This window comes from Echinops telfairi, unplaced genomic scaffold (genome assembly GCF_000313985.2).
Source record: "Echinops telfairi isolate 266 unplaced genomic scaffold, ASM31398v2 ScPeMD7_6;HRSCAF=24_1, whole genome shotgun sequence".
Classification (NCBI taxonomy): domain Eukaryota; kingdom Metazoa; phylum Chordata; class Mammalia; order Afrosoricida; family Tenrecidae; genus Echinops; species Echinops telfairi.
This window is the reverse complement of record NW_022103903.1, coordinates 17,809,126-17,832,873: the sequence shown is the minus strand read 5'-3', so window position 1 is coordinate 17,832,873 and position 23,748 is coordinate 17,809,126. Positions and strand designations below refer to the sequence as shown.

Below are 23,748 nucleotides of genomic sequence, written 5' to 3'. Positions count from 1 at the left end.
GTACAAATGCGCTTTACACAATTGATGTGTGTATGGATTGCGATACCAGTTGTATGAGCCCCTAATAAAATGTTTAAAAAAAAAAAAAGAAAAGAAATTACATATGATAAAAAAAAGAGTTGTATGAGCCCCTAATAAAATGATTAAAAAAAATAATAAATAAATTTTTAAAAAATGAAAAAAAAAAAACCAAAACTGCAAGGATACTGGAAGCATGAAATCCACATACACTAGTTTCTCAGGTGCCCAGAGAAGCTCAGACTAATTACATATTCAAACATCTGGATGTCAATCAATATGTCATGTCTATTTCAAAATAACTGTTAACTGTTTCTCTGTTACTTCTCTTCCTCGCCACTGAATGAATTCCACCATTATCTAATTTCATCTTTCAGTTGGTAGAAAATAGGAATATTGAAATAAATTTCCTTTGCAGAGGATGCTATTTAAGAGGGAGTATTTTGAAATTGTATAGAGGGAAGTGACACCAATTAAAGTTGCCTGAGTATTAAATTATTTAAAAATGTATGGCCTCTAACAAACGATGTGCATTCATCCACTCATCCACCTTTTTCTAACCATTCCCTGTGTGCATTCCCCCATGCAGAAACCCTCATGTGACTAGATGAAATGCCACAGGATTCACACTACTCCTGACTATTGCTTAGGCATTCCTATGGACTCCTGCTAACGGGATTCCTATTTTCCATGATATTTAATGATTTAATGTTTCCCGGTCAGCCTAAAATGTGTGCTCATATTGTTACTATCTAATATCATTATTAACATTTGCTTTAATATGTGTTTGTCTTAGGTTTCTCAAGTGGGTAATACCTTGGTTCTTGGCTTCTCATGGTGAAAGAATTCATGCTGAAGCCCATTATATAATCCAAGTGGGTTTTTATGAAGGACCAGACAAGTTTCAGGTTTTACAGTCTCAAAGGGGTTCACAACTGGGCCCAAACAACCTCATAGCAAAGAGCACCCACACTTGCGGAACTGGGTGGGGGGTGGGATTCCAGGGACTGAGGGCAGAGAGAGAGGGGCAGGAGCGTGGGGGGCCAGAGAGTCTGTGGGCCTCTAGTAACCCCTGAGTAGGTGCAAATGGGCCTCAAACAGGCCCGGAGCTGGTCCTGAGGGGCATGCCCAGGAGGCGTGTGCGCTCCCCCACCCTCCCACCTGCCTATGACCAGGAGCAGGGTAAGGGAGGGCAGCCTTCCCACAGCCAGGATATTTCAAACCTCTGGCTGGCGAGGCATGGTTGATGGTTTTGGTTCACCCCATTGGCTGGGTTGAGCCCACCTGGGTGATGTCCTGAGCCTGGGTCTAGTTTGGACCACCCTGATGTACCTCCCGGCTGGCGCCGGGGCTTGAATATGAACATGCTCAGTTTGGGATCTTCAGGGGTATCTAATGGTTGCCTGATTTCTATGCCATACTCCTCTATGGGGGCCTTTGCAGGCATGGGAGGGACAACCCCCCTGTCCCTAAGCTAGCCACCTAATTATTTTACAATGTGGCATCTCAAGCAAAGGGAGTTCATATTAAAAGAATCTATGAATTCAGTAGCAACGTGGACCACTTTAGAGATGCTCAACACCCCAGCCTTCCTTTTCTTGTGGCTTCCCCTCTTCATCTGCCATCTTGTCCTTAACTACTGAGCAGATACTCAGCAATTGTTACTGAGTAACAAATAAGGTTACTAAAACACTTTCATTGTTTTTTTCTTGCTCTTTCAGAACTTGTATTTCTACATGGTTTGACTTACCGTAACCTACCCTGTTCATAACCTACTGGCTCTTATTTCTCCTGACTCTTAAAATCTAAAACTTCTGAAAAAGGAGGCAAGGCCATTAGGACTCCTATGGACATTCCCGTGTGAGAGGTGACAGCTAGTTTTTAATAATTTATTAGAAGTGATTATATCCCATTCAGTGCACTGAGCGTCCTGACACTAACCATAACTGATATCCTTCAATGAGTCTGTTGGTCAGAAAATTTACTAAATAAGTGTTGAGAATGATGAACACTAACATTTCTAATATGAAATTTCTGTATTTTTATTGGGCTAGCCTACATTTTACATTTAAATGGCCTATAATAAATTATATATATATATATGTATATATATATATATGTATATATATATATATATATTTATTTATATTTATATAGATATGACTCAAAGATGAGACAAAAGAAAATTTAAAAGAGAGATACAAAAGGAATTTTGTCCTGAATCTTCACAGGAAAAAACATCAAAACAATGTAAACATGTGCCAGTGGTTTTGCCAAACACAGACTAGCTGCTATTCCATTGTGTGATGTAATTTAATCACCTTCCATAATATAATCTACCTGGGTGTAGTTAATCAGTATGCAGCTATGCCTCAGTATACAGTGGTTAGTTGCAAATTCACGTTTGAACACAGGAAAGTTTGAGAGCGGAACGTATTTTTCCCTTAAGGAATCATGGAAAATCAAGCATCTGGTTCTGAGGCCCAGGTATTACACTTATAAATTCACTAAGGATTTTTTTCATCTTTTCCCATATCAGGGTCTCTGATACTTATCGCTATTGAGTTGCTTATCCAAATTAACAGTAACTTTTTAATTTCTTTTATGGTCTGGGTTCTTTGTTTCATGGTTAAGTTTTTCCACACCTTTTGCTCTATGAGCCACTTTAATCACTTTTTTTTCCAAGTATATGTTTATATTTTAAATGTTGATAATGTTGATTTAGCTATGTTGAGCAGCGACCTGATTCAAATTCCACAACAATTTCTTTCTGTAACTCCATCATGTTTCTGACAGGGATCCTCTTAGCTTTGACAGGCAAGATGGTTAGGGGAAAGGGGACTGTCTCCAACTAATACCTATGCTAAATGAACCTATTGGCCATGCCACAAAGGGGCTTGACAGAATTCAGGAGCACACCACAAACCTCTGGGGAAGACTGCAAGTGGGGTGTGCCCAGATTAAAGTCAACTGGGCATGCTCACTTGAAACCGGCCACACTATATGATACATGCACCTAAATGCAGCCCCCCAAAACGGCCAGTATGCTCCACCACATCCGTAAGTGGGGTCCGGAAAGGAATACAAGCAGAAACTGATTGCAGGGTCTCTCTCTACTGGTTCTACAGACCCTCCTTTCTGACCATTTTCCAGGTGTTTGTTTTAAACTCCCCTAACGTGGCCGTTTTCAGTTATGAACTCTCTTGGTCCTACACATGGCTCCAGGGAGAGCACCGACTAAGAATGCATTGCCAGAAACTTCCTTTTCCCCCAGCAAAGCTACTGGACTTACAAAATTGCTTGTGCTTCGTGATTTCGTTCAGCGTTGAGAATCAAGAACTGGGGGAACCTATCCGCCAAACCTAACAGCTGTCCTGGTGGCATCGTGAACTTTCTTAGAATCCCTGGTTGTGATAGCTTACAAAAATAAAGTGCAAAAAAGCACTGACAGTCTGAGAGTGGCACTTAGACTGAAGGGCCATCCCTGAGTGTCTGCACCAAGACGAGATGTGTGACCTGTCCTACAGCTCCCGCAGGGATTTCAAGTCAGATTCACCGTTCAACTACCGAGCAAAGTTAGCAAGACCAAGCAGAGTTCGCGAACGCTGCTGTTCGAATAGTGGAGCGTGCAAGTAGCGGAATTGTTGGACAACTGAGGGATCACTGTATGTAAAGGGAGTCCCAAAGAATGTAATTAACTGTTAGACTATAAATACATACTTTAGCAGTTGTTTGATGCGTCTTTCAATTGTAAACTCTTGTGCTTGCGTGCTCTATTTATCTTGAGACTCAAGCCTGCTGTCTCACCTACAGAATTTGAACTTAACTGTACACCCCCCCTGCCTCCATCTGTCTATTGCCATCTCTATGAATTTTGAATTTTCCACATGCCTCAAATTCATAAGCACAACCCATGCACTAAAAATCTCTGTTTACGCACACACACACACAATTAAAAAAGTATTGTTACAAGGGCTCTCATCCATATATGGGTGTATTCCAAGTAAAATATTTTTTTACATATCTCTGCAATGAGTGAATATTGCAATAAGTGAGTGACTGCAGAAAAGACAATTTCTCACTGTAATACACTTACCTTAATTCTTTAATGTGTCTTAAAAATAAAAATATTTTAAACGGCCACACCCAAAGAGCACTGTTGACATCAAGGCTAATGTCCTTTAAAAAAAAAAATGAACTCAGTAGTCATCTTAAAAATCATTGAAGCTTTGAAACAAAATTACAGGAACGCTACTCTATATAAAGCAAACGTTTTTAGATGAATCAAGTGTTCTAAGTAAGGTCAGGAAGACTTCAAAGATCCATTCACATCAAAGAAGCTGGCTCAGATGGTATAGCATCTGTTCTGGGGCATTCTCAAAGGGTAATTAAGAAAAATTTTCTCAAAGGACACAGGACATTCTCAGGGGCATTTTATGAAGAAAATTTTAGAAAACTAAATACTCCGATGTTGGAAAAAGGCCAGGAAAGTTGTCCTGAATAATGCCCCCCCCCCCTGCCATTTAAACAATGTTCCTACTCATTATTGGACGGAAGCAAATGCTTTACCATGAGAATTCCATTGGTCCCACACTACAGGCAATGACTAATTTCATGTGGCTCTTCAAGATGAAGTCTCTGTAACCCCCACCAAATGACTTTTTCCTGTATGGCTCTGGATAAGAAAGACACTGATACAATTTGCTTGTGAGTAACTGCTGGAAGGTTCCGCGTGATGGCCATCCTGCTGGGTGCACAGTGAGCTGAGTAGCTGGAGAGGGGTCACACTGCCAACAAGAGACAGGAGTGGTGTGCAACCTTTGGTCCTCTGATACTCTGTTTGAACCAGAAGACAGCTATGGTATCAGAGATGCAACAGCAGAACCAGGAGCCATGGCATGAGACAGAGTGATGGACTTCCCAGCCCACAGAGAAAATAAAGCAGAGTAATTTGGGGCAGAGATAACTTGTACAATGGGGTACTTCTGGGCACTTAATTGGGGAAGCTTTCCTGCCAGCCCACAGGGGCTTACTGGAACGGGGTGCCTCTGGACACTTAATTCAGAGAGCTATGTTCACTGTTGCACAGAGCTTAAGTCTTAACCATTTATTAACAGCCCCAAAGGAACTTTGTAACATATCCTGATAAACAACTGAATCCTGAGCATTTCCCATCTGCATTGGAACCTGTTGACATCCTTAATAAACTCTATAATCATGAGTATTGTCTGTGAGCTCTGTGTGGCAATCGCAATGAATTATAAAGCCTAGATGGAAAAGTCGAGAGTAATTGGTGGGAGACAAACTGGTTCTCCGAATTAGAACATGTTTTACAGAAAGAAACACAATTTGATTCACGTGATGATACCAAAACTGTCATTTTGACATGGTTAAAATCAAAGAGTGCAAACTAATTTGGCTAAGGATTAGAGAGATTGAGACACCAACTTTAGAAGTAGTGGAAGGTAAGCCAGGACACAGGATTTTCACATGTTGATGCTTTTATTCAACAAAGTTTTCTATAATTTTATAGTAATAGTTTTAAGCAGTTTTGTTGGCACATAATTCACAGATCAATCACAATTCAATCACACCAAGAAAAGTTGCACAATCATTATCACAATCAGTTTTAGAATATTTTCTCCATTCTTGTACTCATCATTATTAGATCCCCATTTCCACCCAAGCTCCCCTGACATATCCTCAAGGAACCATTGATCCAGTTACTGTCGCTATAGACTTAACTATCCTGGATTTTATATACAGAAAAACATTGCAAACAAACAAACAAACCCAACAACAATAACAAAGTAAAACAGATAAAATCCTTAATCAAAAAGAAAGACTAAAAAATAGAACAAGTTGAAAATGGATCAAAAGGAAAATCAAATGAAAAGTGTTAAATTTTAACCTAACTGCATTTTCTTTTTTTTTTTTAAATAGTGTTATTAGGGGCTCATACAACTCTTATTACAATCCATGCATACTTAACTGCATTTTCAATAGCCCACTTTCTGAGGCATTTTGCATGATAGCAAGACTATTCATGTCCCTGGTCTATGGGTCTACAGATTATAAATAAGATTCAAATCCAAAAGAGAAATGGTTACAGAGTTTAAATTGTAAACACCTGGTTTGCTGAAGACCACGGATGACAGTGGAAGTCCAAAATCCATTTGGAGGGTCCACACATGGATTAAACCTCTAGAGAATACTCTCTGATCATAGTAGAAGGATGTGAATATTGTTATATGATAATATGTATGTATTATTAGATAGAGAACATTGCAGGGTTGATTCTGGCATAGTCATTGGGTTAAAATGTATTATCATTTGATCTCCCTTTGATCATTTTATTTTTATTTGCTTTTTATCTATTTTTGATCATTTTAAAGCTGTTCAAGTTTTTGGTTTTTTTTAAGTAACAGGGAAATACACTCGCTTTAAGGCTCCAATGAATTTCCTCTGACTATAGTAATACTTTTTGACATGAGTATTCTATATATGTGTGTGGATATATACATGTGTGTGTATATACATATAGGTGTGTGTTGTGTGCATGGGCACACAAAGTGGTGCCCCCCAAAAAAACCAGGGTACAGATAAGATCTGGAAACACCAGGTATCCAGGACAGATAAACCCCTCAGGACCAATATGGACACTAGATACAAAAGGAGGGGAAGGGGAAGGTGTGGGGAGATAGGGGGAACTGATCACAATTATCTACCTATAGCCCCCTTTCAGGGGGATGGACAACAGAAAAGTGGGTAAAGGGAGACACCAGTCAGTGTAAGAAATGAAAAGATAATAATAATTTATAAATTATCAAGGGTTCATGAGGGAGTGGGGGAAGGAGAGGGAAAATGAGGAGCTGATACCAAGGGCTCAAGTAGTGTGATAGTCTGGGTACATTAGAGAAACAAATCCACAGAAACTCATGTCTAAGAGAGAGTTTTATATAAAGGTTCAGTGCTCATCAAGAAAACACCCCAACCCAGTGCTGCCCAAGTCCACAAGTCCAACATAAACCCATATGTCCAACACCAATCCACAAAGTCCTCCTCCATCTCACAAAACACACACTATGACGCCAACTGCAGAAGGAAAGCCAAGTCAGTGAATGTGTAATCATCTCAGCACTGGCAGGGGTCTCCCACAGCTGCTCCAGCACTCCAACACCCAGGGCTGCATGGGGGTAGATCCGTGTGGCTTCTCCTCAGGGAAATCTTGCAGGAAATGAGCCTTGATGGCTGAAGCAGGGAACTGGCTAAGGCAGCTGCACCCTGGTCTGACCACCACAAAGCAAAAGACCTGAGAACTAGAAAGGCGAGGCTCACTGAGCATTTATCCCTCCGCCCTTCAGTTAACTCCACATGTGTTTATCAGCAAGGTTAGCACAATAAACTGGTAACAAATGTACAAATGTGCTGGACACAATGGATGGATGATTGGATTGTGATAAGAGTTGTATGAGGCCTCAATAAAATGATCTATTAAAAAAAAAACAAGAAATGAATGATACCGAGGGTTTCTGACGTTGTCAATCGTTATGGAAGGAGATGGTTTCATCTTTCTCCCTCTGAGAAGCTGTTGGATTCAAATGGCTGACCTTTCGGTTAGCAGCTCAATGCACAATCCATTATACTACCAGGGTTCCTTATACACAGCACTAAGTGATATTTGCTGTACTATTCATAATGTCACCACATTCTTATTATTTTCCTTCTGTTCTGCTTCAATTAATTTAGCTTCCTGACCCTCCTTACTTATTCATCTCTGATCCAGGTTGAATGTTGACACTTAGACCTCATGTAGGGGATCCATATTAGGATCCACTTTATTGCTTTATTAGTGACCACTAGAAGTACGTTGAACTCCAAGCTTAAAGAGCTATCGCATGTGATAATCTCAGGAGTTCCTCTATTTTCAGATACTCAATTAGTTTGTCTTGTTCTGGTAATTTGAATTTTTTCCTCATTTTCCTCCTATGAGGTATATAACCTGCTGCCAAAGAGGTTGGGAGTGGTAGCCAGGCACTGTGAAGTGCTAGTGAGCCATTGTTCAGGCCCACTAGTTTGTTCACTAGTTCAGGCTGTGAAACCTGTGGGCCACTGTTCCTTTAGAGTAATTGCTTCCTTGAAACATGGTTTCTTTAGTCTCTTTTGTTCTAAATGGAAAGAGAACAATAGTTCTATCTTAGATGTTCTATTCTAAGTCTTCAATAACAGTCAAGTATTCCTGTTCCCATAAATTATGTGATTACATCTAGGAAATCCCCATCACTGTCTCCTTTGTTATTTGTTTTATATACGAATGTGTGTGTGTGTGTGTGTGTGTGTGTGTGTGTGTGTGTGTGTGTACACACATGAAGGGGTATCCTCCCCAAACTGTAATTGTACTTGGCAGAGCAGAACTTTCGTAGCACACATCTTTTTCTGCTAGGCAAGCATCAAGTCACTTGCTCTGACTTAGTGCTCCAGTGGCATCACATGGGAAGTTTCTCTATGGTCAGGGTGAATTTTTTTGTAAAAGCAGTTTCACTTGAACCTCATTTTTTATGATGGCTTATTTAAAAGAACAGGGTGCAGCTGTGAAATGTTTTCTGCTCTGGAAAAATGCCAGATAAACTGTTGTGATTCTTAACATTTTGTAATCTGAGCTCTCCTCATGAAACCCTTAATCAAATAAGGACAATATTATGAGAAAAACTCAGTGTATAAGTGGTTTTCTCATTTCAAAAAAGGTGAAAATGTCAATTGATGACAACCATGTTCTGGCCATCTGTCATCTTCATGAATGAACAAAAATATTGACGTGTAGTGCATTTGGAGTTCATTCCACCAGGTCAAACTGTTCATCGTGCTTTCTATTTAGAAGTTCTGAAAAGATTTCATAAGAGTGTGTAACCAAAAAGGCATGATTTGTGGCAGACGGGGGACTGGTTTTGCCATCACAACAATGAACCTACTCATGGAGCCATCTCACTGCACCAGGTTTTGGCATAAAAACATCATGGCTTTCTTGCCCTACGCACCTACTCACCATGGGACTTCTTTTTGTTTCCTTGAATTAAGAGAGGCATGAAAGGCCAGCAATTTGATATGTAGAAGAGGTGTAGAAAAAATGAGGGAGGTGCTGTCAGCCATCCAAACAGATGAGTTTGAAAAGGTGATAAGGTTGTTTTGTTAAAAAAAAAAAATTAATAAATAGCTGTGGGAAAAAATTCCTTTACTTGGGGGGGTGCCCCCAACATGTAAATACATTTGCCTTTGAAAAGACCTACACATACACAACAGTATATTAATAAGAGTTTATTCAAATGATATCTACTTACTTATTTGGTCTTTCTCATCATGTCTTTGTAAATGCCACCAAATAATTGGGTGAAGTAATTAAATAAGGTAAATAAAGTATTAAACACTAATAGAAACAATTATTAAGTTTTGCCATTCCAGTGCATAACTAAGTGAGCCATGACCATCAAAACAATTTTAAAAAGACACCAATGGAGCACACGTGAGAGCCCTCTGTGAACAGTACCAGAGACCAGAGCACCAAGACTGTGACAGAGCATACAACAAGTGCCGTGCCCATGACACAGAGCAGAGAGCAGTAATGAAACTGTAAGGCAGAGCAGAAGAGAAGTGCAGAGACCGAAGCAGAGGGATGGCCTTCTCTGCCCATAGAAATGGGCAGAGGCCAAGGGACATGTGCCTGAGAAACTCCAGAACAGAGAGCCGTGCTTGCCAATAGAGCTGAGAGGAATGTTCCAAGCCTAAGAACTGTATGCTGAACATTTTGTACTCTGAGCTCCCCTCATGATCCCCTTAATCAAATGATCTATAAACTCCATGTGATCATTGCAACTGATTATCAAAGCCAACAAAAAAGAGTGATGTGGGAGGAATAATTGCTCTCAGAATAAAGTAAAGCAAGCTGGAAAATGGAAATTCACCAAATGTCTACCTTGCAGCAATTGGCCCTGGGCTGATGTAGAATTGGAGTCTCCTCTCTACTGATGTCTGGGATATAAGATATGGCCTTGATGCCCTTTTTTTGCTCATTTAAAGGTGCTTTGTTGGGGCAATAAGTTAAAAATTAGGCTACTAACCAAAATATTGCAATTCAAACCCACTAATTGCTCTGCAGAAGAAAGATGAACCTGCTGACCCCATAAAGATTTTACATTCTCCCAAAACACTAAAAAACTGATTTTCTCTGTTCTTCAGAGTCACTGTAAGTTGGACACTCCATGGAAATACGTATTCATATCTATTTATTTTACTGTGATCATTAGGTTTTATATCATTTGGGTTAGGATTCTCCCATCACATGGTCTAACACAGGGTAGTCAACTCCATGATGGGACCTTGCGTAAAGCAGCCAAGCAAGTGTGAGGAGAATGTTGAAGTGAGGTGTCATTGAGTTGGTTCCCACCAAAGTGACCTTGAGCACATCAGGATGTACAAGGTCCTGCTCCAACCTCACAGTCATTGTCATGTGTGAGTCTACCCTTAAAGCCACCTTGTTGAGAGTATTCCACTATTTTGCTGCCAATCTAACAAGCATGATATTCTTTTCTAGAGACTTGTCTCTTTGGATAGGAAGTTCAAAGTACACGAGACGAAGTCTCACCCCTCTTGCTTGTAAGGAGTACCCTGGCCTATTGCCTATATGACAGATGTTTGTCCTTTGGTGTCCTTGACATTCTTCACAAGCCACAAGATAGATTTTTCTCTGGTATTCCTTATTCAATGTCAAATATTCACATGTAGAGGAGACCAGTGAGAATGCCACAGCTTGAGCCAGGTGCACTTTGGTTTTCTAAATTATTATGTTTGCTTTTCAACACCGTAAAGAGCTCTTGTGAAGCAGATTTACCCAATGCAATTCATCATTAGATCCCTTGACAGCTGCTTCCGTGAGCAATGATTTTGCATCCAAGCAATATGAAATCCTTACAAACTTCAATCTTTTCTGAATTTATCATGATGTTACCTACTGGTTCAGTTATGAGGATTTTTGTTTTCTTTATATTAAGTTGGAATCCATATTAAAGGATGCAATTCTTGATCTCTTCATCAACAAGTGTTTCAAATCTCTCTCACTTTCTGCATGCAAGGTTATGTCATCTACATACAGTAAGTTATTAATAAACCTTCCTTTAACCCTGATGCCATGTTCTTCTTCACATGACACATCTTTTCTGAGTACTTGTTCAGCATACAGATTGAACAAGTGTGGTGAGAGGATACAACCCGGATGCACACCTTTCCTGATTTTGAGCCATGCAGCATTTCCTTGTACCATTTCCACCATGGCCTTTAGGTTCATATAAGACTTCTACATGACCACAATTAAATACTTCGAAATTCCAATTATTCTCAAGGCTACCCAGTTTGTTCTGATCCTCACAGTGAAACATCTTTGCATAATCAATAAGGCAAAGATGATTGACAGTACCACGGGTTGCCAAAAGGCAAACAAATCTGTCTTGGAAGAAGTAAGGCCCAAATGCTCCTTAGTGACAAGTGTGGTGTGACTTTATACCATGTATTTTGGATATGTTGTCAGGAGAAACCACTCCCTCAAGAAGGACTCCGTGCTTGGTAACGTAGAGGGACAGCAAAAGAAAGACCCTGAAGGAAATGGATGGACACAGTGGGCGCATCAATGGACTCAAGGATAGAATAATTGTGAAGATGGTGCAGGATCTAGCAATGTTTCCTTCTGTTGTGCATAGGGTTACTGTGGGTTAGAAACAACTCAAGGCACCTAACAACAACAACAACAACAAAGTCAATAAAATACAAGTAAACATCTGTCTGGTATTCTCTGCTTTAAGCCAAGATTCATCAGATGTTAGCAAAGATATCTCTTGTTCCACATTCTCTTCCAAATCTGGCCTAAATCTCTGGCAACTCCTGTCAATGAACTGCTGAAATCATTGTTGGAAGATCTTCAAAATGTTACGTGCATATGATATCAATGATATTGTTCTACAATTTGCACATTATGTTGGGTTACTTTTCTTTGGAATACATACAAATATGGAACTCTTCCAGTCAGTTGGCCAGGAAGCTGTCCCAAATTTGCTGGCATAGATATAAAAGTGTTTCCAGTGCTTTATTAGCTTGTTGAAACATTTCAGTTGGTATTCCATCAATTCCTGGAGCCTTGTTTTTGGCTAATGCTTTCAGTGTAACCTAAATTTCCTTCAGCATCATTGGTTCTTTATTATATCCTACCTCTTGAAATGGTTGAATGTCAACTAGTTCTTTTTGGTACAATACTTGTGTATTATTTTTATCTTCTTTTTCTCTCAACAGTTTTAGTGGCATATCACATGTGCAATTCAATAGTTCAGTCACAACAAGAAGAGTGGTATAATTTCCACTACATCGGTTTTCAAACATTTTCTTCCTTTTTGTTCACATTGTTACTAATGTATTTTTCTCTAAGCTCCCCTACCATATCTTCAAGAACCATTAATCCAGTTACTGCCTCTATAGATTTACCTATCCTGGAGTTTATTTACAGAACAATATTTTTTAAAATCATTTTATTGGGGACTCATACAACTCTTATCACAATCCATACACACATCCATTGTGTCAAGAACTTTTGTACATTTGTTCCCCTCATCATTCTCAAAGCATTTGTTTTCTACTTGAGCCTTTGGTATCAGCTCATTTTTCTCTCTGCCTCTTCACTCCCCCCTCCCCCATGAAACCTTTATAATTTATAAATTATTATTATTTTATCATATATCTCCCTTCACCCACTTTTCTGTTGTCCATCCCCCAGGGAGGAGGTTGTATGTAGATCCTGTAATCAGTTCCCCCTTTCTACCCCACCCTTCCGTTATTGCCACTCTCAGCACTGGTCCTGAGGGGTTCATCTGTCCTGGATTCCCTGTGTTTCCAGTTGCTATCTGTACCAGTGTCCATCCTCCAGTCCAGCTGGCTTTGTAAGGTAGAATTGGGATCATGATAGTGGTGGGGAGGAAGTACTCAAGAACTAGAGGAAAATTGTATGTTTCATCATTACTACACTGCACCCTGAATGGCTCGTCTTCTCCCCACGGCCCTTCTGGAAGGGGATTTCCAATTTTTGACAGATGGGCCCTGGGTCCCCACTCTGTACTCCCTCTCATTCACAATGCTATGATTGTTTTGGGGGAGTCTTTGATGCCTGGTACCTGATCCCTTCAACACCTCGTGACCTCACATGCTGGTGTGCTTCCTCTATGTGGGCTTTGTTGTTTCTCAGTTAGATGGCCACTTGTTTATCTTCAGGCCTATAGGATCCCCAGACTCTATATCTTTTGATAGCTGGGCATCATCAGCTTTCTTCAACAAGTTTACTTATGCACTCGCTTTGTCTTCAGCAATCGTGTCAAGATACGCTGGTGTGCTTCTTCCATGTGGGCTTTGTTGTTTCTCAACTAAATGACTGCCTGTTTATCTTCATGCCTTTAAGACATGCTATATCTTCATGCTATATATTTTGATAGCTGGGCACCATCAGCTCTCTCACCACATTTGTTTATGCACCTGCTTTGTCTTCAGTGATCGTGCCAGGAAGGTGAGCATCTCAACTGCTGAATTATTAGAACAAAGTGTTCTTGTGTTGAGGGAGTAAAGGGGCCCACTGTCCATCTGTTTCCTTAATACTAAACCTATAAATATATGTAAATAGATCTATTTACCCCTCGTTGTATATTTTTAAAAACAATAACTAAAAGCAATAACAAAATAAAAGAGAAAGAACTCAATCAAAAAAGAACTCAAAAAAGAAAGCAGAAAATATGAAAACTAATTTAAATGGATTATAAAGGAGTTTAAATGACAGAATGCTAAATTTTAACATAGCTGCATTTTCAACAATCAACTTTCCAATGCATTATGTCTGAGAGCAAGGCAATTCACATCCCTGTCCATAGTCAGAAGGGATTCACCAGGAATGTAATCCACATATATTTCCCTTTTAATTCTTTTTTTAGAAAGTTTAACTGAAACAGCTTTAAAATGGGTCCAAAGAGAGTCCAAATGATAAGCTATTATATTTTATCCTAACTATGTCTCCCATTAAAGAAGAAGTATCAATGGCACTATTCATATTTATAACATTTACCTTATAAAGGGTGGAAAATTCACCTGGAAAATAAAAGCAGATACTTTCCTCCTCAGTGAACTATCTAGGGAGTCCATGGGTGTGTGCTATGTCAAGATATTTCTACTGTAGTGAAGGATGAGATACTGCCATCTGGCCCCTTCCACAACTAGAAAGGGGATAAAATGTCTGACGGGTCTTTTTTGGTTTGATAGGCAACCTAGCCTTCATGTGGCTAATTTATTAAGAACTCACAAAGCTGCTCATTGTATGTGAGTCCCAGAACAAGTTGAGACTCTACAACAGATATGAAATGCCATGAAAGCCACTCTGCCCCTCGGACAGTATGATCTTGCAGATCCAATGGTGCTTGGCCTATCAGTGCTAAGTAGAGATGCTATGGAATGATTGGCAAGCCTCTTTTCGTAAATCACAGTTTGTACCCCAAGAATTGTGATCTTCCACACATAATGATTCTCCTTTTGAGAAATAACTCTTGGCTTGTTAGTGGGCCTTAATAAAGATTGGCATCTTAATCATGGCCAACAAGTCACCATGTGGCCTAAATTTCCCATAATGAACTTTGTTGTATAACTCATAATGACATAAAGCTAGATGTGTACAGCAGCCTCCACCATTAAATGGAAATGGAATAGACAAGACCGGTCTAAAGTAGAATCTAAAGTACTTGTATGAAGAAGTAACCCAAATGCCCAAGGTGTCCACTCCTTTAACATTACCTCTCATTCCCAATATGAACCTACAGCCTCATGAGGAGTTCCTTATGATTAATCAACTAAGGAAGAGAAAACTCAGGCCTAAGTTTACATAGGCCTGATATAATATGGAAGTGCCTTTGAAAATTGAAAATCCCCTTCTGGAACCTCAATGGAAAGATAGTGGCAAAGGGAACTCCTTCTGAAGGGCAGAACCTGGGGAAGTACATGGATGTTTATTCTGCGTGGAAAGAGAAATGGGAAAATGTTCGGTTGCATGCTAATCCATTAGTTTGGCAAGAGACTTAGAAAAACATGATTGGAAAACTGGTTACAATAGATGACAAGAGAGAGTATTATACATAGACCTACCTCTCTAAATGGGTCCAAGAGCTGAAGGGTTGTGTGTTTCTTGTGAAGGATCACTAAAGAAAGATGTCTGCAGAGGAAGATGCTAACATCATGTGTGTCCTATTTCTCAGAATACATTGTGGAGGGCAAGTGAGGCATACTTCCCATCTTTTCGTCTCTTGACTTCAGCATCAGGTACATTATGTTTGTCCTCAGCAAATATTTCCATGCTTTTATTTTGTTCATTTACCTGAGCCAACATATCTTATTTCTTCATATATTTCATTATTGGCTGTCCTTGACACATTACAGTTCTATTTCTTTCTATTTCTTTTTATTGGTTTTGTTTTGTTTTGATATGCTTAGAGCTGAACTGCTTCCTTTACATTTTAAATTTTTTGTTTACCTTTCTTTGCGTTGTTTTATAGTATTGGTCAGTGAATGATTATAAAGCTGAAGTTTTCTACTCTATGTATGGGTTTAGGAATGATTGCCTTCTTCTCACTGGCAGATATGTTGTACAACACACACCACACTGAACTCTTAAGACATTAGGTACATATGATTTGTCTTGAAGAATCACTTGGTAGTTAGTTAACAAGGCCTTTCACAGATGAGTGGTAGCAGGTAATGGTTAGTCAAGTTCTTGAGGAATTCTGTATTCCGTTTTCATTGCCATGAGTAATGCAACCCTTAAAGTGCAGGATATAGCTCAGGGACAGGTGGGGGTGGGGGGGGGATGTACAGGAAGAATGGAACGCAGAGATCAACATGGCCAGGCAGTGGTCAGTAGAATGGGAAGGAAATGTAATCTCACTGAGACAGAGACATGGGGAGTAGGTAGGTCACAACAGCAGGGCATGGGCTGTCAGCCAGCCGGCTATGGAAGGTTGGCAAGACAGGATACAGAATTTCACTCAGCCAGGGTAGGGAGTTTTGGCTGGACCAGGTTTGAAATCCTGCTCAGTTAGGAGCAGTGATTGAGTGGGCAAACAGTGGCCTGCATATATGGGTTGGGGTGGGGGCAAAGTAAAGCCTGCTCAGGTTTGCATGGATGGACTGCACCTCAGGAAGGCATGGTAGACATGGCTGGGCTAGTCTGGGCACAAATGCGAACCACCTGCATATCAGAGAGGCAGTGTTGGATGTGACTGGGCTTGTCCATATCAACGTGTTTCTCCTTCACCTCAGGAAGTACTCAGGCACAGCAAGTATTAGATGCATTACTGAGAGTCTCTTGCACTTCAGGGATTTAGTGGTAGATGTGGCTGGATGTTCTTGAGTAAGGGAATCAGCATGGGCATTCCGGCCATAGTGAAGGGGACTGGGGTGCTTTTTGATGTGCATATATCACTGCAAGCCTCTTGTACCTGAGAGTGGTGAGCACTGCTGGACCTGCTTGCTTTAGCCTTAGCTCAGGTCTCCGGTACATCAGGGCACATGCTAATACACAGGGCAGGCATGTCTAGAAAGAGGATAGAACAAAAATGATTCTCTAGGAACAGGAAGGGATAACTGCTTAAGTTCTTAGAGAAGGGGGATCTAGCTGCCACTCTGTGGGCTGATCTTTCTCTGGGTATTTCTGGTATAAATTGAAGGGTGCCTTCAGTAACAAGTATTTATTTCCCTAAACTGAGCCCTAGCTCTGCCCCTTGTGGGATCCAACAGTTCCTTTGTTCCTCATACTTACTCCCCTGCAAGGGTGCACTCCCTGACTGCCAAGTCTCTTTCTCTAAGGCTCCACTGAATAAGTCTGTCTCACAGTGCTCCAGAGGTAATTCTGTGCTCCCTTGTTTGCTTCTTCTCAGGGGTCCCACATCCTTGGCTGAATCCTGCCCACCTTGTAACTTCTGTCCAGGGTTGGTTACACAGGACCTCCGCCACCAGGTATGCTGTCCCTGCAGGTGTGTTCCTGGCTCCCTCATTCCAGGTTATTGTTTAGTAACATCCCCAGATGATTATGCTGCTCTAGGTCAGCAGGCAGGGCATGGTCAATCCGAGAATAAATGATTTTTCACCAGCCTGGCCGATGCTCAGTCTGTTTCTATAACTTTCCATTTGATGTTCTGAGATCCAAGGTAGATTTTTTTTGTGAGTGTTTAATTTAATTTCTCAAGTCTTTGCTGCCAGGGGTTTATTATGATGTACATATTTAAGGCACCATATTGACCAGAAGTGCCTAGAAGCTTTTTTGTTTCATTTATACTACAACTTCTATAGTGTAATGCCAGACCCTGGTTTTGTGCTGTTCGCTCAGGGTGGAAACTGTACTATGTTTTCAGGACATGTTCGCTGGCAGATTATAGTACTCAGGCAGAGTTCCCTGATGTATAATCATGAATTGAATTAGTCTGAAATTCCATTGTAGCTTCTATATGCATCACTTACTGTTTGCATCATTTGAATACAGGTTGGTAAAAGTCACCTGACACGAAGTGTTTAAGTAACATTGAGCATAAGGAATCAAGGAAGAATAGCACGCTGGATTTTCACGCAATTTACATTGATGTAACAGGTCCCCGAGTACATGCCTGAGGAAACTGACGGTGAAAATAGCCTGTAGTGTACTCTTTTATATCATCTAGAATTTTGCTGAAAATAATTTAAAACATTTTGTTAGGAAATCTGAAGCCATTTAGAAAAATAGCTTTTATTAAGTATCTATGAGGGGGCACCCCCAAAAAAACTCAGAGTTTTTTCCAAAGCTATGTATTTAAAATTTTTTACAAACCAACCATCTCATCTTCAATGTACTCTCCAGTGCACTTAATACATTTGTCAAATCTGCGATGCCTCTCTTGTAGACATTTTTCAAACCCCTCCGTTTGGGTGCCTAACAGCACCTCCTTCATTTTTTTTTGTCTTCACCTTTTCTGTGTCATCAAATTGTTGTCCTTTTGTGACTTTCTGCATTCACAGGAAAAAAAGATGAGGTCAGGTGAGTTAAGGGTGTGGGGCAAGGGAGGCCTGCTGTTCTTTGCCCAAAACTCATGCACTGAGATGGCTGCATGAGCAGGTGCATTGTCATGGTGGCAAAACCAGTTCCCTGTCTGCCAAAAATCAGGCCTTTTTCATCACACATCATTACACAATATTTTTAGAACCTCTAAATAGAAAGCTCGATGATCAATGTGACCAGGTGGAACTCACTCCAAATGCACTATGACTTGATGTTTTCATCCATTTGGGAAGTTGACAGTGCCCAGACAAGGATTGTCACCAATAAACATTTTACCTTTTTTGAAATGAGAAAAATACTCATACACTTGAGTTTTTTTCATAGCAATGTCCTTGTCAGCTGTGTTCAACATCACAATAGTTTCTGTGGCACTTTTCCAGAGAAGGAAACACAATTTCACAGCCACACACTTTTCCTGTAAATGGGCCATCACAAAAAACAAGGTTCAGGAGAAACTGCTTTTATGAAAAAACTCAGTGTAACCACCTTCCGAGGCCATGCCACTAGGAGCAGTAATTCAAGGCGAGTGGCCAGATGCTCGCCGAGTGGGAAAAACACGTACTGCGAAAGTTGGGAAAGCTCTGCCTAGAGCAATTATGGTTTCGGGGAGGGGGGTGTCACCCCATCTTATTTTCCTTATTGGATAGAATGATTCTTTTAATAGAAGTTACATTCTTGCATATATTCAGGTTGATTTCTTTCAATATCTTTTGCATTGCTTGGTCACTTGGCCTTTTAGCTTGTATTTTTTATGCAGCTTCTAGAAGCTTTAAGACATCTTTATTATCTGTCATGGTTGATTCGAATAATCACTCAGATTCTCTACCTCTCTGTACTCATGTTAAGAACCAATGGTGTGGATAGACTAAAAACATTTGGCTGATAACTAAAAGAGTGGTGGTTGAAGTCTACTTGGAGTGTTCCTTAGGAGAAAGGCCCATTGATTTACTTCTTAAAATTCAGTCACTGGTAATCTTGTAGAGCACAGTGCTACTTTGACACAGGTGCGGGAACCCTAAATTGAGATGCCCTCAAATGCAATGAATTCACTCTTTTGTTTTGTTTTGTTTTTAATTTTTATGGCCTGTTTGTTTTGTTTTGTTAATTTATGTTAGAGGCCATGGGGACTTTGATTTTATCTTGGATCTCACAATCAGCACGCCAGCAATTCCAGAGTAGTGTAGTCTTCTGGAAACTAAAACAGCCACCTGAGAGAGGGCTTATGTTTCCCATTATACCTGCCAACTAACATCTCTGGCAGATCAGCCTGGCCTGGTTAAAATAAGGACAAAGAGAGAGAAAGAGAAATGCTCACACACACACACTATCTATAGAGCTATTAACACTAGATGTGCTTAGTTTTTAAGCCTCTGAATTCCAGTACAATTTGTTTCCCAGGATTTTTATAGCAATAGATGTATATAGTACCATAGTTTGTTTTCTGTATGTTCATTTTTAAAGGAATCATACAATCTAATTTATTTGTCATTCATGTTTATCTCAGCATCTAGGAAAATATTGATAGATAAGAACTGAATTAAATATATAAATTAATTCCCATAAAATTAGCATAAAATAAATGCATTTCTGAGATCCATGTCTAAAAATAATTTGAATACTCGAGGTCAGAAATTTACTCTGTGCTCCTGTGAAGTCTAGATATATGGAACTCAATGCCCCAAAGCTCCTGAGTGTGCCATGGTCCACCCCAGGAAAGCTCCGATGTCCTCGATTTTGACTTACAAGGAATAACAGCATTAATGTCATATAAACAAAAGCGTAAAAAGCTTGATAAAAATGTAGAATGAATGGGCTTAAAATTAAAGCCAATTGCTACTACTGGTCATTGAAGTGACAAGAATGTGAACCTTACAAAGACAAGTCATTGAAAACAAAGAAGTTGTTTAGTAAAAATTACATAATATGATGACTGGTGAAACTAAGCATATATTTCAGGTAATTATGTAATGACCATGCATAAATGGAATTAGTGTTCTTGATTTTGTAGAGAAAATCCATGATATGTGAGGAAAATGTGACTTGGCAAAAAGCAAGGAAGAAAGAAGCCACTATGAATATCTTTAGAGAAGCTATTTCTTGAAAACATTCTGGGTTCTCGCAGTATCTTAATAATGGTGGCGAAGATTATGCTCTACTTAAACTGTACCCATTTTGATCCAGACACCCTTTTAAGTACTTGGCATTTCTTAAATCATTTTAGTCTCACAATAGTCTAATGAGACAGGTACATTAGTACCAATTGTGTGGATAAAAATTAACATTATATAGTTATTAATTTTCTTATAAGTACAAATGTTAAAGAAATGCTCATTTTAGATCATTGTGCTGGTCACTTCTGTAATGTGTACAGACATATGAGGAAGCTCCAAATTCTTATGGAATAATTAAAAGATAATGGAAATTTCCTGTAACTTTTTGAAGCTTCTTTGTACATATTGTGGGCTTGATTCCAGATCACTATATGGTGATAGACTAAGTAGTGCTATATAGTGAGTCACAGATTTTTGGCTTCTTGGTGCATAGGAAAGCTATGCAAAGATATTGAGAGATAAGAGAGAGCCCCAGGAAGAGAAAGGACTCCAAGTAGCTCCTTGAGAAGAGGCCAGGCAGGAAGCATTTGGGAGAACAGGATGTCTAGAGAGATGACTTCCATAGCCTAAGATAATTTTAAAGCTTCAATCAGCAGGCACTGGGCCCCTAGAGGCAGATTTTAAAGTCCGGTCAGCAAACCTATGACTCTCTGTACAGACCCATTGCCTGCTTGCTTCCTTGTGTCTATATCTATGTAAGACTCACGCGTAGACAGAGTGTGAGTAGATTTATGATTGTATCTGAAGAACGTGACCAGACCCATGACTGGTCTGACCATAACCTGAAGCCAAAGACTGGGCAAGTACCCCATATCTGACAAAACCATTAGAACTCTTTTGGTGGCAACACACTTGGGCCCCTACCTGTTGCATCAGGTGTTTTACCCTCTTTTCTAAATAAACTCTGCATTCCATTTTTGGTGCATGGGTCCGTTCTTCGGCTGGGGAGACCAAAACCCCCTATGCACATCAGAGCAGGTGAAAGAATATGATGAAGAGTCTGAAACACTGTGAGAATTACCATGATGCGATAGTCATGAAGCAAGCACATGTTGTTGGAAAATGGTGCCAAGAGACTCATTAGACAGAATAATGGTGCCAATAGACTTATTTGACAAAAGGTGCCACAAACCATCAATTTCTAAAAAGCCTATTTGCAAAGTACAGTAAAGCAAAGCAAAATACAATGAGTTATGGCTACACATTTAAGCTTAAATTTATCCAGTAAGTTATTAAATAATAGATTAATCCATAAAATCTAATGTGTCATTGAAATATGAAACATTGTGATTAAATGCAATTAGACGCATATTTAGAAAAAGAACATATAAAATTATGAAGTTTCTTGGGAAAAAACACACATATGTTACTTTTGAAAACAGTAAAACAATCCAGTTTCAGGAAGAGAAATTAGCAATAAAGTGTATTTTCAACATTCAAACACACACATGATTGATTCAGGTAATTTTGATGTATTTTAAAATGAACCAAAATGCAATATGAATGTCTAGTACTATGATAAATCAGTCCTTACTATATGAAATAAAGAAATGATAAGAAAAATAGAAATTAGTAGTAGTAGCCCATCCTCTACAATAAATGCATTCAATCTTCGATTCGTAATTTAAAAAGTATAATATGATATAGGATGCTATAAAACATGGAATATATTTTTATATAATTTAATTATAATACGTGCCTCTTTTATTAAAAAATGTTAGTTGCTAGATTCAATGATAAATTTTATTTAAACATGAGTCCCTAAATTCTTTAGTCAGATTTTTTTTGGGGGGGGGCTTGGCGTGGAGGTGATTCCACATTGTGGGAAGCGTGGCCGCCAAGGAAGAGATGATGCCTTCCTGAGGAGTGGCAGAGGCAGTGGATGGGAAAAACAAAATTAAGGCAGATCTTGTAGATGAGATTTTCACAGAATTAAGAGTCGCAATAACACACCCTATAAAGGAGGAAGATCCAAACTAGAGATAAAAATACCAGAAATGCATCCATTACATCCCCCTAAGGTCTAGTTTATCACTAAAATAAGACATCCCAATACCAGTTCCATCACAGGAGCTATTTGTTCAGGTATTCTGAAAGCTCAATGGGCAGCAGCAATGACTCTGTACTGTTATTATTGCCGCTGCATGCACTTTTGGCAGCTGCAGAACCAGATGATCCATAAGATGTAGTAGCAGCAAATGAGTACAAATGCCTGTTCAAACAGACCACTCGACTCTGGGCACATGTGTGTGCTCGAGCACCTGTTTCTGGTCCAGAATACAACAACAACAACAACAAAAAGAAAATCTAGGTGCTTCGCGCTTTGATAGGAATGTAGTAATAGTGGCCTTGTCTTCAATATCATGGGATTGTGGATACTGCAACAGAATGGCTTCCGAGGAACTGAGCCTCAGGAGAGCTGCTGAGATAGTCAAGCTTGGCCTTTGGTGAGGAATATTAACCTCTGTTTTTAGAATGCTGCAGTGATTTATTTCAACCCGACATTCTTTTGTTTTGTTTCACTTATTTTTTTAATCGTTTTATTAGGGGAGCATACAACTCTTATCACAATCCATAGATACATCGATTGTGTAAAGCACATTTGTACATTCATTGCCCTTATCGTTCTCAAAACATTTCCTCTCCACTTAAGGCCCTGGCATCAGGTCCTCATTTTTTCCCTTCCCTCCCTGCTCCTCCCTCCCTCATGAGCCGTTGATAATTTAGAAATTATTATTTTGTCATATCTTGCCCTGTCCGACGTCTCCCTTCACCCACTTTTCTATTGTCCATCCCCAAGGAGGAGGTCACAAGTAGATGCTTGTAATCGGTTCCCCCTTTCCAACCCACTCTCCCTCTATGCTCCCAGTATCGCCATTCACACTTTGGTTGCTGAAGGGATCATTTACCCTGGATTCCCTGTGTTTCCAGTTCCTATCTGTACCAGTGTACATCCTCTAGTCTAGCCAGACTTGCAAGGTAGAATTCGGATCATGATAGTGGAGAGGGGCAGGAAGCATTTAGAAACTAGAGGAAAGTTGTATTTTTCATCATTGCTACATCACGCCCTGACTGGCTCATCCCCTCCCCGAGACCCCAATTGCAGAGGGGTCTCGAGTGACCTACAAATGGGCTTTGGGTATCCACTCCACACTCCCCCCTTATTCACTTTGGTAAGATTTTTTGTTCTGATGATGCCTTATACCTGATCCCTATGACACCTCGTGATTGCACAGGCTGGTGTGCTTCTTCCACGTGGGCTTTTTTGCTAGATGGCCGCTTGTTCACCTTCAAGCCTTTAAGACCCCAGATGCTATAATGGGCACTATCAGCTTTCTTCACCACATTTGCTTATGCACCCATTTGTCTTCAGTGATTGCGTCATGGAGGTGAGCATACAATGATATGATTTTTTGTTCTTTGATGCCTGATAACTGATCCCTTCAGCACCTTGTGATCACACAGGCTGGTGTGCTT

At 39.9% G+C, this 23,748-nt stretch overlaps 1 protein-coding gene and 1 pseudogene across 1 annotated transcript in view; one reads left to right on the top strand and one right to left on the bottom strand.

The window, feature by feature from the left end:
- EPHA6 (EPH receptor A6) overlaps positions 1–23,748 on the bottom strand; it is a 1,133,516-nt gene that overhangs the window by 997,681 nt on the left and 112,087 nt on the right. The gene's annotated exons all lie outside the window — the stretch shown is intronic.
- On the top strand, positions 5,405–22,722 carry LOC105978944 (annotated as a pseudogene).